General features: G+C 45.0%; 1 protein-coding gene across 2 annotated transcripts in view; it reads right to left on the reverse strand.

Annotated features, from left to right (window-relative positions):
• Positions 1–13,640, reverse strand: part of LOC140465862 (neurexophilin-1-like) — a 104,371-nt gene that overhangs the window by 39,107 nt on the left and 51,624 nt on the right. The window lies entirely within an intron of this gene.

Consider the following 13,640-nt stretch of genomic DNA (forward strand, 5'->3'; position numbering starts at 1 on the left):
GTCAATAGATGTGAAGTTGGAAGAGCACAGCAGGTCAGCAGGTCAGGAGTGACAAAGGGTTTCAAGCCCAAAATGTTGTCCTTCCTGCTCCTTGGAATCTGGCTGACTGGTCGTGGCTTCAGTCCCTGTGTGAAAGAATGCTCTCTCCTGCTTCACTTCAAAGGGTGGTGGCCTATCGGAAAGTTGGCAGCTCTCAAGTCCCAGCAGTGCTTCTGTGAGTGGCCAGCACATTCCAGCTGGACTGGAATGTAAGTGCCAGGGTCAGTTATACAGACAAATCTACTCATTTCCTCCCTATGTCTGGCAATTAAAGAAGACAATGAACTCTCCTCTCCTTTTGTACAGGCTCTCTGGGATACAATGAAGGCCAGCAAATTGTCAGACGTTACTGAAGTCTCCTGCTGCACTTCAGAAGGAGCCACTGTCATAGAGTTAGACTGACAGTGACTTTTATGATTACTAACACTGCCATCATCATCTTCCTGTGCTTTGGTTGTTGCAGGAAATGGGACAGCTCATTGAAGTGTCACCCTCCCACCTTCACCTCAGCTTGGAGCAGTAACTAATGCACCAAAGACAATAGAAGGGTAAGCTCATCTGTTCTGATCAGGCCTTGCTCCTCCTTGCTGAGTGCTCTGCTTCAACTCTCTGCGGCCTGACCTCCATCGCCATATTACACTGCAGACCAAGAGAGTGTACAACTGATACACACTTTCTCAAAACAGCAGAAAGCTTCACTGAGTAGTCAAGATTCAATATTCGGTCCCTTGGAAATCCAAAATGTTGCCAAAGATTCTCCAAAAACACAGCAGAGAGCTCAAGAACATGAGTCAAAAGTGTCTCACCTCGGTCTTAGATAGTTCCTCTTGGACAATTGAACACGTTCATCTGCAAGTGATTAAGGTTATTAACCAAACCTGCATGGTACAAACTGGTAAATCATGGGCCAGCCTGAGAAGCTGATTGTCATCATAATCTGCTCTCTCTGCATGCATCTGATGCCCACATTGACATCCTACAATGCAGTGCTGCACAGACCATGCTGAAGATGCCGCCAGTCTTCCAGCTGCTTTGGTTTCACGTTGAATCTTCGACAGGGCTTGCATCAGTGGCAGTACAGAACACTGTTTTGAAGTTTAAGAAAGTATTTATGCAGCATCTTCCACAACCTCAGCATGGTCCAAAGTGCTTTACCATCAATGAAGTATTTTGCTGTCTAGTCACTGCAGTGGCAGGTAGGTCTCTGCAGTCCCATAAGCAGTATTGAGGCCATGATGAGATAATATATTTTTGTGCAGTTGGTTGATGGACAACTGTTGATCTCGCCACAGGAGCACATGTCCATGACCTTCTTTGAATAGTGCTAAAAGCACTGATGATGGAAGGCAGGGCCACATTATAAGTGAAAAACAGCATCTCCAACAGTTCAATACCTCTCCCATAAAACAGTCAAAATCTTTGCTCTTTTTAATGTTACCACACAGTGTTTCCAGTCTTTGAGGAAATAAAACTTTATTTAGGAATAAATAGAGGGCTTGGAGGGAATGTGAAGGTGTTGGTGTGTCCATGAATCTGATGCCCATGTCCTTCTAGATGGTAGTGATTGTGGGTTTGGAAGGTTCTGTCTAAGGAACTTTTGCGAATTTCTGCAGAGCATCTTGTAGATGGTACAGACTGTTCCTACTGAGTGTTGTTGTTGGAGGGAGTGAATGCTTGTCAATGTGGAACCAATCTTGCAGGCTGCTTTGTCCTGAGTGGTGTCAAACTTCTTGAGTGTTTTGGGGCTTAACTGGTAATGCCTTTGAATGTTCAGGGAGGGAAATCTTTTTGGAGATGGTAATTGGCTGGTACTTGTGTGGTGCTATTTCACTTAATATAAGCTTAAATACAACCTCACTGCCCTTATATTTATATTTTTCATTATAAATTTTAAAAATTGAGATGTCTATGTGAACTGACCAAACTATTTACAATCACCCCCTTATTTCCACTCCTACACCTCAGTGAGGACACTCTTATAAATATGAACATTAACATTTATAATGGACAATTGTATGGATAGGAACTGTATACATATTGACAATTTAAAAAAAAAATTCTAAATGCAAACCAACTTGTTTCTTTGTTTTCTTTTCCTGAATAACCTTTGACATTGAAACTTCAGAATGGGTTAACTCCAGGTAATAAACATGACTGCGCTCTAGAGATTAAAGTCTCTGGAGAGGAAGGAGATTCCAACAGCCCAGCTCAAACATGTAGATTGTTGCAGGTAATATCCTTTCTCAGACAAATGTAGCTAGATCGATAGCAAATATTATGGGAATTTGGGAAATGCTCACACTTTGTTTTAATAAGGAATATTTTGTTCATCCATTTGAATTGAACTGGAAACTAAATTCTGTGTCCCATTGCTTTTGTCGGTGAGATGGGCAAATTGTCCAAAGCACAGGCAACTCTGGTGATCCCAGCACTCTGCTTGCTTTTCAGGCCCTGCATTAATCAGTGTATCACATAAATAACAACTGCAGAGTCCTAGCTGAAGGTTCTTTCTCTGTCTACCTTTGTCTTTTTCTCTTTGTGGGTGATAACTATAAGATCACATGTATTGAATTCATATTGCTTATCTTATCAAAATCAGCTGCACAGAAGTCTTGAAAACTTTAGCCCTTAGATTATAAATAAGTCAGCCACGTGTCAATTTTAGTGAGTTTCATAGAAGGTTTCTCTCCACAAGGCCCTGAAAGTTTTCTCACACTATCTTTCTACACTTGCCTCATTACCTCTGCACCAAACTGCTATGGCACCCTAGAGTCGTAGAATCAGACAGCACGGAAACACACCCTTCAGTCCAACCAATCCATGTTGACCATAATCCCAAGCTAAACTAGACCCACTGTTCTCCCATTCGTCGAGGTGGAAATACTGGTTATTGCCAGGATCTCCCAGAATCCTTAGAGCTACGACCATCTTTAAAGCCCAGCCGTGCGCATAATTTGCTGCTGGCAGTCTGTCAATGCTGGCAGGACCTGTCAGTTACCTCAGACATGTTGGACCGAGCAAGATTGACACCAGTTTGGCGGACAGGAACCGATTGGTGGACAGAGACTGTGTGCGTCCACTGAAGTATTGGCGACTAATGCAGGGCCAGAAAAGCAAGCAGAGAGCTGGAATCACCAGAGTTGCCTGTGTTTTGGACATTTTGCTCTTGTCAGTGAGATGGGCAAAGGGACACAGAATTTAGTTTCCGCATCAATTCAATTCAAATAACAAAATCTTACTTAACTGAACACTATGTGAGCATTTCCCAAATTCCTGCTCTATTTGAGAAAGGATATTACATGCATCAATCCACATGTTTCAGGTGGGCTGTTGGAATCTCCTTCCTCTTCAATGTAGGGATAGCTCTGTTCCATAAAAGTGCATCTTGCAGATCAGGGCAGATATAATATTGCATGCAATTCTGATCTCCCTTCTTTAGGAAGGATGTTGTGCAACTTGAAAAGGTTCAGAAAAGATATACATGGACATTGCCAGGATTGGAGGGTTTGAACTATAGGCAAAGGCTGAATAGCCTGGGGTTGTTTTCACTGGAGCTTGGGAGGCTGAGGGGTGACCTTATAGAGGTTTATAAAATCATGAATGGGCATGGATACGGTAAATAGACAAGGTCTTTTCCATGGGTTGGGCATGTCCAGAACTGGAGAGCATAAGTTTAGTGTGAGAGGGGAAAGATATAAGAGGGACCTAAGGGGCTCCTTTTCACACAGAGGGTAGTATGTGTATGGAATGAGCTGCCAGAGGAAGTGGTGGAGGCTGGGACAATTACAACATTTAAAAGGCATCTGGATGGGTATATGAACAGGAAGGGTTTAGAGGGATGTGGGTCAAGTGCTGGCAAATGGGACTAGATTAATGTAGGATATCTGTTGGCATAGATGAGTTGGACTAAAGGGTCTGTTTCCATAAGACCATTAAACATAGGAGCAGAAGTTAGGCTATTCAGCCCATACAGTCTGCTCTACCATTCAATCATGGCTGATGAGTTTCTCAACCTCATTCTCCCGCTTTCTCTCCGTAACCTTTGATTCCCTTTACAATCAGGAACTTATCTATCTCCGTCTTAAATATATTCAATGACCTGGCCTCCACAGCCTTCTCCCCATTTCAGAAAATAGCCTCTGCCTCTGTTCTTCAGACCTAGTGAATGACCTCACACTTACCCACGTTGTCCTCCATCTGCCACTTCTTTGCCCACTCTCCTCACCTATCCAAATCCTCCTGCTGTCTTTCCACCTCCTCAATGCTACCAATCCCTCTACCTACCTTTGTATCACCTGCAACCTTAGCCAGAATGCCCTCAGTTCCTTCATCCAGACCGATAATGTATAAAGTTAAAAGGTGTGGTTCCAACACCGAGCCTTGCAGAACACCACTTGTCACCAGCTGCCATCCTGAGAAGGACTTTTTTTTAATCTCTGCTTTCTGCAAGACAGCCAAGCTTCTATCCATGCTAGCACATTGCCTCTGACACCATGGGCCCTTATCTTACTCAGTAGCCTCCTATGTGGCACCTTGTCAAAGGCCTTCTTGAAGTCCAGGTAGATAATATGCATTGGCTGCCTTTGGTCAAACCTGCTCATTACTTCCACAAAGAATTCTTCAGATTTGTCAGGCGTGACCTCCCCTTGATGAAACCTTGCTGACTCTGCCCTATTTTACCATACAATTCCAAGTATTCAGGAATCTCATCCTTCACAATGGATTCCAGGATCTTACACACCACCGATGTTAGACTACTCAGTCTTCAATTTTCTATCTTCTGCCTTACACCCTTTTTAAACAGAGGTGTCATGTTAGCAATTTTCCATTCCTCTGGGACCCGCCCTGATTCTAGTGATTCCTGAAAGATCACCACCATCACCTCAACTATCTCTTCAGCTACCTCCCTTAGAACTTATGGGTGTAGTCCATCTGGTCCAGATAATTTAATGACCGTCAGGCCATTCCGTTTTTCTAGCACCTTCTCCTTGATGAAGGCCACCATAATCAACTTTGCTCCCTCACTCTCTTGAATTTTTTGGGATATTACTCATGTCTTCTTTAATTATTCAGTTCCTCAGTCATTTCCTTGTTCCCCACTGCTATCTCTCCTGCATCATTTTCCATGCTGTACGTCTCTATGATTTTAAGTGACTGGAGTTCCATTGCTGGACCAGATTGAGTTTTCAATGAGGGGTTGGTGTCCATGTGTGTGTTCTCATGCCCCCTCACCCCTTACCTTCCAGAATGTCCTGGAGCCTTTGGCCCGTGGGATCATGTGCTAGGTTCAAATAACCCAATGGGGTCATGTCAAACCTTCACTGTTGCCATGCCAGCAGGTACACAAGCAGTGAAGGTTCCGGAATGTCTGATCGATACTTCTCCCTCTGGCTGGTTGTAACTGGTTCCCCTTAAACCTTTGCAAGCTCCTTGACCTTGGTTTCCACATTTCTCCGCAGCCAATAGTTTGGCCAGTCTTCTGTCAGGCCTGATTCCTCCATCTGTGGGTCAATTTAGAATGTCCAACTTTGGACCAGTGTTCACTTGCCCACAGTCCCCCTTCTTTTGGTCCGATGAAGCATTAAACAAAAATGGGGTCTCAAGCTCTGACCATGCTCTTCAGCAGGAATGTATAATGTCTCAGGTGGATAGACTAACTCCTTGAGTATCTGGGCTCCCCGTTATGCATAAACAATGATGCCCCATACAGTAACTATCTTCCTCACATAAGAACATAAGAAATAGGAGCAGGCGTAGGCCGTCTGGCCCATTGAGCCTGATCCGCCATTCAATATGATCATGGCTGACCTTCTTGTGGACTCAGCTCCACCTACCCACCCTCTGATCGTAACCCTTAATTCCTTCACTGTTCAAAAGTCCAGCTTTGCCTCAAAAACATTCAACGAGGTGGCCTCAAGAATTCACTGGGCATGGAATTCCACAGATTCACAACTCTTTGGGTTTTTAAAAACTACTCATTCATGGGATGAGGGCATTACTGAAGTAGCCAGCATTTTATTGCCCATCCCTAATTGCCCAGAGGGCAGTTAAGAGTCAACCACATTGCTGTGGGTCTGAAGTCACATACAGGCAAGGTAACGATTGCAGATTCTTTCCCTAAAGGACTTTAGTGAACGAGATAAGTTTTTCAATCAATCAATTCATGGACATCATTCGACTCTAATTTCCCGATTTTGCTGAGGTTAAATCACACCATCTGCCATGGAGGGATTTGAACCCAGGTCCCTAGGAACATTACTTCAGTCTCTGGATTAATAGTCGAGCAACAATCCTGTGAGGCCATTGCCCCCATTGCCTTGCCTGCAGTAGTTCTCCTCAACTCAGTCCTAAATCTGTTCCCCCTTATTTTGAGGTGATGATGTCTAGTTCTATTTTCACCCACGAGTTGAAGCCTCCCTGCTTCTATCTTATCTATTCCCTTCACAATTTTATGTGTTTCTACTCCAATGAGTATATTCTCAGTCTACTCAATCTCTCCAAGCCCCTCAATTCCAGAATTGCAGAACTTCCTCTGCACCCTCTCCAGTGGCAGGACATCTTTTCCCAAGTAAGGAGACCAAAACTGTACACAGCACTCCAGGTGTGGCCTCACCAGCACCCTGTAACAGCTGCAGTGTAACCTCCCTGTTTATAAACTACATCACTCAAACAATGAAAGACAATATTCCATTTGCCTTCTTAATTACCCGTGCAGCTGAAAACCAACCTTTTGTGATTCATGTACAAGGACACCCAGGCCCTTGTATGCTGCAATTTTTCACCATCGAAATAATAGTCCATTTTGCTGTTATTTCTACCAAAATGGATAACCTTGCATTTACAAACATTGTATTCCATCTGCCAGAGCCTTGCCCACTCATTTAACCTATCTATATACCTCGGCAAACTTTCAGTGTCCTCTGCACACTTTGCTGTACCATTCATTTTTGTGTCATCCGCAAACTTAGACACACTACACATTGTCTCTGTAAATCTAAACAATTGTGGTCCAAATACTGATCGCTGAGGCATACCACTAGCCACTGATCACCAATCAGCAAAACACCCAATTAATTCCACTCTTTGCTTTTAATTAACTAATCTTCTATCTGTGCAAATATATTACTTGTAACACCATGCACTTTTATGCAGCAGCCTTTGGTAAGGCACCTTGTCAATGCCTTCTCGAAATCCAGATACACCACATCCATCAGTTCCCCATTGTCCACCATGCTCATAATGTCCTCAAAGAATTCCAGTAAATTAATTAAACATGACCTGCCCCATGAGCTCATGCTGCCCAATGGGACAATTTCTATATTTACACAGATCAATAAGCTTAACATACTATAAACAAATGACGTTATACATCAATTGCGAATTAGACACTATTTATATACACTGGCTCACCCTCAAGTCTCTTTGGTGATTAGCTGTACTTGATATAGTAAAATTCATACCATGCAACAATGTATATAGTCCTTCCACCACGCACTCCGGGTTAATTAATCTCTTTTCTCCTACTTTCGGTGCATAGAGTTCTTAGTTAGTTTCTGGATGAGTTCCTTTTTTCAGCCGATGAATTTAATGATGAGGACAGTGAAGTAGATCAAAGTAAACAGGATGAAGAACACACCAGGGATGATAGGAGACATATCCAAGGGTGTATCTGCATGTTCAAGCCCCAGTTCCACCAATTCATCACTTTGATTTCCCTGATACCCTTTTGAATTTGTTCTGTCTGCTGAGTAACAGGAACAAAATCTTTATATGTTTTGTCAATTGTAGCTGTGTTGTTTTCCTGGTAGGAGATCAAGGTCAGTGTCATACTTCTCGGAATAATCACCTAAAGGTCGCCCGAGTTCGTCACTAACATTGACAAAGTTCTCACTCCTTCTGTCAATGTCTCTGAGCTCAATTAGGCCTACCCTGGCTAGTAATTGTGGCCTAAGACAAAAGGTGGCGTTTTGGATGTGGATGTCCCAAACTGGAATTGCTTTACGGAAGTTGTGATGCAACATTCTCACTTCCCCCATACACCACCCTGATGATGTCTGTGATCTGGATCTCTCCAGTACAAGAGGAAGTGGTGGAGGCTAGTACAATTGCAACATCTAAAAGGCATCTGGATGGGTATAAGAATAGGAAGGGTTTGGAGGGATATGGGCCGGGTGCTGGCAGGTTGGACTAGATTGGGTTCGGATATCTGGTCGGCATGGATAAGTTGGACCAAAGGGTCTGTTTCTGTGCTGTACATTTCTCTGCCTCTATGACTCTATGAAAGCACAGGGTCCTATTCTGCTGCCTAATGTCAATCTTTCCCCTGTGATCTCATTTAGGGTCCTGGCCTGCTGTCCAAGCACCATTACAAGGTGTTGGTCTGCCTGACTTTCTTTTATTCCCACCTCAGTACCCTGCCGATTGTCTAGATTAATTTTATGAGGTCTGTTTAACTTGTGTTAAAAGTCTGATCTTATTATCAAAATTAGCCAAATCGAGGGAATTGACTGGAGACATTCCTGTTCTGTAAGCGGTTGCCAAGCCATTTAACACGTCTCTCTCACCATACTGGCCTGGGTCTGGCCTGGGTCTGGCCTCCCTGCATCAATCCTTATTTCTGTCCTAATAGCCGATAAGTCAAATACGAGTGTAATTTCTGAAGTTGGGAAAGGCACTGTTCTGACACCTGGGTTCTAGATATATCTCACACCATTGATACCAATTTATGGTGTGTGTTGTCATACAGGGTTTTGTTTGTATTTTAAAACTGCCCCATTTTGTGGTCTTGTGGGTAGTCCTTGAACAAATGTGTAGGGTGCACTTCTGACTGGTTTTAGCTCATATCTAATTTTGTACAAGGCATAGCTCCACCCCCTCCAATTAACCTTCATAGAACATTACAGCGCAGTACAGGCCCTTCGGCCCTCGATGTTGCGCCAACTTCCTGGGACATTGTTGCCCAATTTCTGTTCTGCAGGTCAGTAGTCAGACATCCCATATCTGTGCATCTGGTTGTGGAAACACCTCACCAGATGAGGTGTGTTCAGGTAGCAATAATCTAAGCTTCCATTTACCTTCCTGGATACAACCCCCTGGTTGTTATAGCCAAACATCATGGATTTGTTGGGATAGATCCACAGAACATCATCCTCACATTTTGCCTGCCTCCTGCCTCTAGACAAACTACGTACAGCCAGGATATGTGTATTCTTCCCAATTAGCACTTGCCATGATTACATCCCGGCAATCCAGCCAACAATGTAGACCAACAGGCTGCATATTGTCTTCATGGAGACAGCATCAAGTGACATCTGTTATTAACTTTACATAATATCTGATCACTTTTAGATACCTCCCTAACCTTCACCACCTGTGGAGATGTTTTTTTCTAATTCGGTCTAGTCTTGGACCACACAGGGTCAAACTCCTCTCAAAAATTGCTATTATTGATTTCTCCCAGTTTCCCTTTTGTTAGTCAACTGCATGTATGTCTGGCCTCTCATCTGGACTGACTATGGTTAATCCAAAATGGGAGGTTGTCAGAAGTGGGTCAGTGCACTGGCCACCATCAGAGATCAGGATGATTAAAATTTAGATGACAAGAAGAAAAATGGCCAAATGATGAAAATGATGTTGATGCTTACCTATTATACAGTATGGTTTTGTGGCCCTGTATGACTAGGATGGACTGGCAGACTCGAGCTACAGTCTACAAAGGGTTATGACATTAGTCTTCTCTGAGCTGGATGGATTAGTGTAGCACCAGGGTTTGTGTGAGTGTGTGTGTTACGTGTGTGTGTGTGTGTGTGTGTGTGTGTGTGTTATGTGTGTGTGTGTCTGTGTGTGTGTCTGTGTGTGAGAGAATCAGACACTGTCAGGTGGGAGGACTGTGCCAGGGACTTTCTCTTGTGGGAGTGTCAGAATGACAGTCTTTCTAAAGGGGTTGTCTCTGTCTCTGGGTTAGAACACCACATTGTCTGCTAACAAAGTATCCAGTCTCTAACGACCGCCAAGGCCTGCCTCTTCTGGCTGGAACTGAGGCCAGCTAGAGGTCAATTCCTGAGGTTGAGTATGGCTGCTCTGTGACCCTGGTCTAAATCAGTCACTAGACCTGGTCTTGGATCAGGATGGTCAATTTGGATTGGATCTGGGTCAATGACTGGTCAGGGTCTAGATCAGAACTCCTTCTCCCAGTTTCCCTTGAAGCACATGGAGTCAGTGACTATTGCTTTGGGCTCTGTATGGGGGTTATCACCCAGATATCATCCGGTATCTTGCAAAATTCTGTACAAGGCCCGGCTGGCCCCATCCACCACTGAGTGGAACCTGAATATTTGGGGTACAGGACTGTTCCTGGTTGGAAAATTGGCACTATCACCCACTGCCCTCCCTCATACTCTATCAGATTCACCTTCTAAAAGTACAGCTCGTCCTGCCTTTTCCTTTTTGCCATTCTTATGGCTGCTGCATTGTGAGCAGCCTGGACATTTCCTAATAGAATTATCACAGTTTTCTCATAGCAGAGGGCTTCAACTTCAGGCTCTGTCAAGTCCAGTCCTATTCAGCATCTGGTGCCTCTCATGGAGTGTCCAGTCATTTGAACATGGGGATGAATCCAGTTGAACTGGAGGGTAAGTTCCTGAAGATCAATAGGACAAAGGGGAAAACTTTGTTCCAGGGCAAGTTGTTTTCCTGGGTGACCTTTCACAGCCTCCCTTTGAGGGTGTGATTCATCCTCTCTGCAGCCCTGTTGGATTGAGGATGGCAGGCATGTAGAGCTACTGGCAGACACTGCCCGCATTATCTGGACTGGGAAGTGGGTTTCCTGGTCTTAACCTGTACTGCGGGGGGATGACTGCATCCAGCGCTAGAGGGCTGTAGGATTCCTTACTTTAACAAGCTGCTTAATGACCTTGGTCACTTTCCCTTCTTGGGGAAAGTGTATTGTCTTTGTGGCCTTGGGTCTGGCCTATCACTACCTCACCCTCTATACGACCGCATATACTCTTGTGCTCTGTGAGAATTGCCTGTGCTGTTGGGTTCTCAGGCTTTTCGGTGGGTCGAATCCACAATTCCCCATGCTAGAAATCTGCTGTGTGTAGGTGCCTTTCACAAACTCCACCACCACCACCCCTCACCCCCTCCCGGATCTTGTTGAGCTCAGGAACTTGCCAAACACAACAATTGGTCGGGTCAAAGGTAAATTATATTTCCTCAGAAGGTCTGAGCCTTCAGTGTTGATATGGCGATTAAGCAACACTGCTGGGTGATGGAAGCGTCTGCCACTGGTTGAAATTCTACAGATTCTGTCTCCACCTTCTCATATGGGTGCAGTGAATCAACTCAGAAGTATTTTCTTAAAGGCGTGCCATCTGTTATCAAAATCTCAGGATGTGTTCAGTGTCATTTTGAAGCTCCCAGAGTCCCTTCAAAACTCAACAGGTTGACCTTCCACCTCACCATCTACCTGGGACTGTCCCATCCAGGGCTACACACCCATTGAAGAGAGGCGTGGCTCTGTCATGCTTTGGGGAATGTGTCCAACTGTGGGTAGGAGGAGCTGGACAGTGGGATATCCTTCATTAAATTTGGCTGCGTGACCTCCCACACTAATTTATCTCCTGCTTGTCACTCCGCTCCTTCCAGCATCTTGAGGCTGGCTTGAGCCTGGGTTCCCTGCAGTCCCTTGCAGAGTGGCCAGTGCGCCTACAATTGTAGCAATTCCCTTACAGTGGCAATGACTGCTGCCTCACATCTCCCTGCTGCGGATCACTGTCTCTCACTGTGGGACGGGGGTATAGATGCAGATGGCTCCGATAATAACTCCGCTTGTTTCAGGCACCTCCTTCATTTCTCCATATGGGACTGGGGTTTTACCCTTGTGTGCATTTTTCCCTTGCCTGATTTGGGGTGCTGTGATTCACGAATCTCTTTCTCCCCAGCCCAGACCATCTCCTTATCACTCGTTCTTCTGTGTGGAGTTGTCTAGGGGGGCAGCATTTTCACAAGTTTTCCTCGCTGCTTCAGCAGCTGGTGAGACAATGGTTCGGGTCCAATTTACCCTGGTTTGCAATGTCAGCACAGTCCAGTTTAGGTTATTGAGGGCTCCTGTGAACTGGGTACACAAGTGCCTAGCAAATACAGTTGGGTGCTTTCCCTTTCACTGCATATGCCGGTGTCTCCCACATTATATCCTACATCAGCTAGGATTTCATGATCTTCAGCTCCCCTTCCCCACATTTGGAGGTTTGGGGAAGTCAGGATGGATCAGGGGCTCAGGCACATTCACATTAATTTTACCTCCTCGACATTATCATGCCCATGGAGAACCCATTGTTGGTGGGCGCTGTGGAAAAACCTGTGGGGGGCAGCTGGGGCTCAAATAGGAGGATATGTTTTGCTATCTTCAGCATAAGTGGGGTTGCAGAAGTAATTAGATTATTGTTCTGTCCGTCCTGACGGATCGTGGTCAGTGGGTTTATCAGGGAAGGGTGTGATCTTGAGGGTGCTAAAGGATCTCCTCACTCCGGAAATGGACGTGGTGGGGTCCCCAATCCTCATCGCTCTTGCTGTACCTACGGGGTTGTTCTTCTGATTCCTGCTTGTCTATCCCAGACTCACCATCTCCATTTGATTCGAATGTTCCCAATGTGCCTAGCATTCCCTCTTTCACGGGTAGTTGGAATGTTAATCTTTCAATCTCGGATTGGCATTTCGAATGGCCTGCAGCGCTGACTCGGTTTTCTTTCCCCGCCTGGTGCAGAACTCCAAGGGTTTTTGCATTTCTTGGTCAGATCGGCCACAGCTTTTTGGGCAATGGCCTAGTTACTGCTACACGCTGCTCCTCCTGGTGCAATCTATTGCTCTAGGTCATCAACATCTCCTGCTTCCTCTGCTCCTGTGCTGCTTTGACTCTCCCTTCCTCCAGCTTTGCCTTCTGCCATTCTCTACCTCTTTGCTGTTCCATGCTGTCGCTAGAGCCTTGCTGAGCTTCCCTTCAGCTTTCCACACCTCTTCCCAGCACTTCTGTCCCATGGGTCCCAGACCTGAAGTTTGCTCACTACAATGGTCAACCCACTTGGGCCAGTTCTTACTTTGACACTTTAAGATTTCCTCCCACTCTGGGCCACTTCTCCTATTGTTTCTTTTCAGTTTACTGCTCTCTCTTGGGTCCCTGATTTTTCATTATTTGCTTTTTTGCTTCTTTGAAACTGTGTCCCTGGCCCCAGTATCTCTTTCTCACCACCTCCCGGGTCCTCTGATCCTATACTGGGCTTTCTTGCCTCAGCTTTCTGCCGTCCCCTGTACCAGCCTGTGCTGGATTTCCTTTTCTGCGGGTCCCTGTCCTTGTACTAACCTTGGCTGTTTGGCCATCTCACATTACAAGCTCTTGGTTTATGGCCCTAACACTGGTCAGAAACCTTCACACACCTGTACCCTCTTGAGTCCATAATTCAAGTTCAGGTTTGATGTCTGAGCATTCAAACTCAGTGATTATGCAAACACTTTTGGTTGAAGCCTACCAGGGGGCATCACTGTTGGCCACGTTTTGGACATTTTGATCAGTTTATGTATTAAAAACACTTTACCCAAGTGTTCTT

This window comes from Chiloscyllium punctatum, chromosome 42 (genome assembly GCF_047496795.1).
Source record: "Chiloscyllium punctatum isolate Juve2018m chromosome 42, sChiPun1.3, whole genome shotgun sequence".
NCBI classification, from domain to species: domain Eukaryota; kingdom Metazoa; phylum Chordata; class Chondrichthyes; order Orectolobiformes; family Hemiscylliidae; genus Chiloscyllium; species Chiloscyllium punctatum.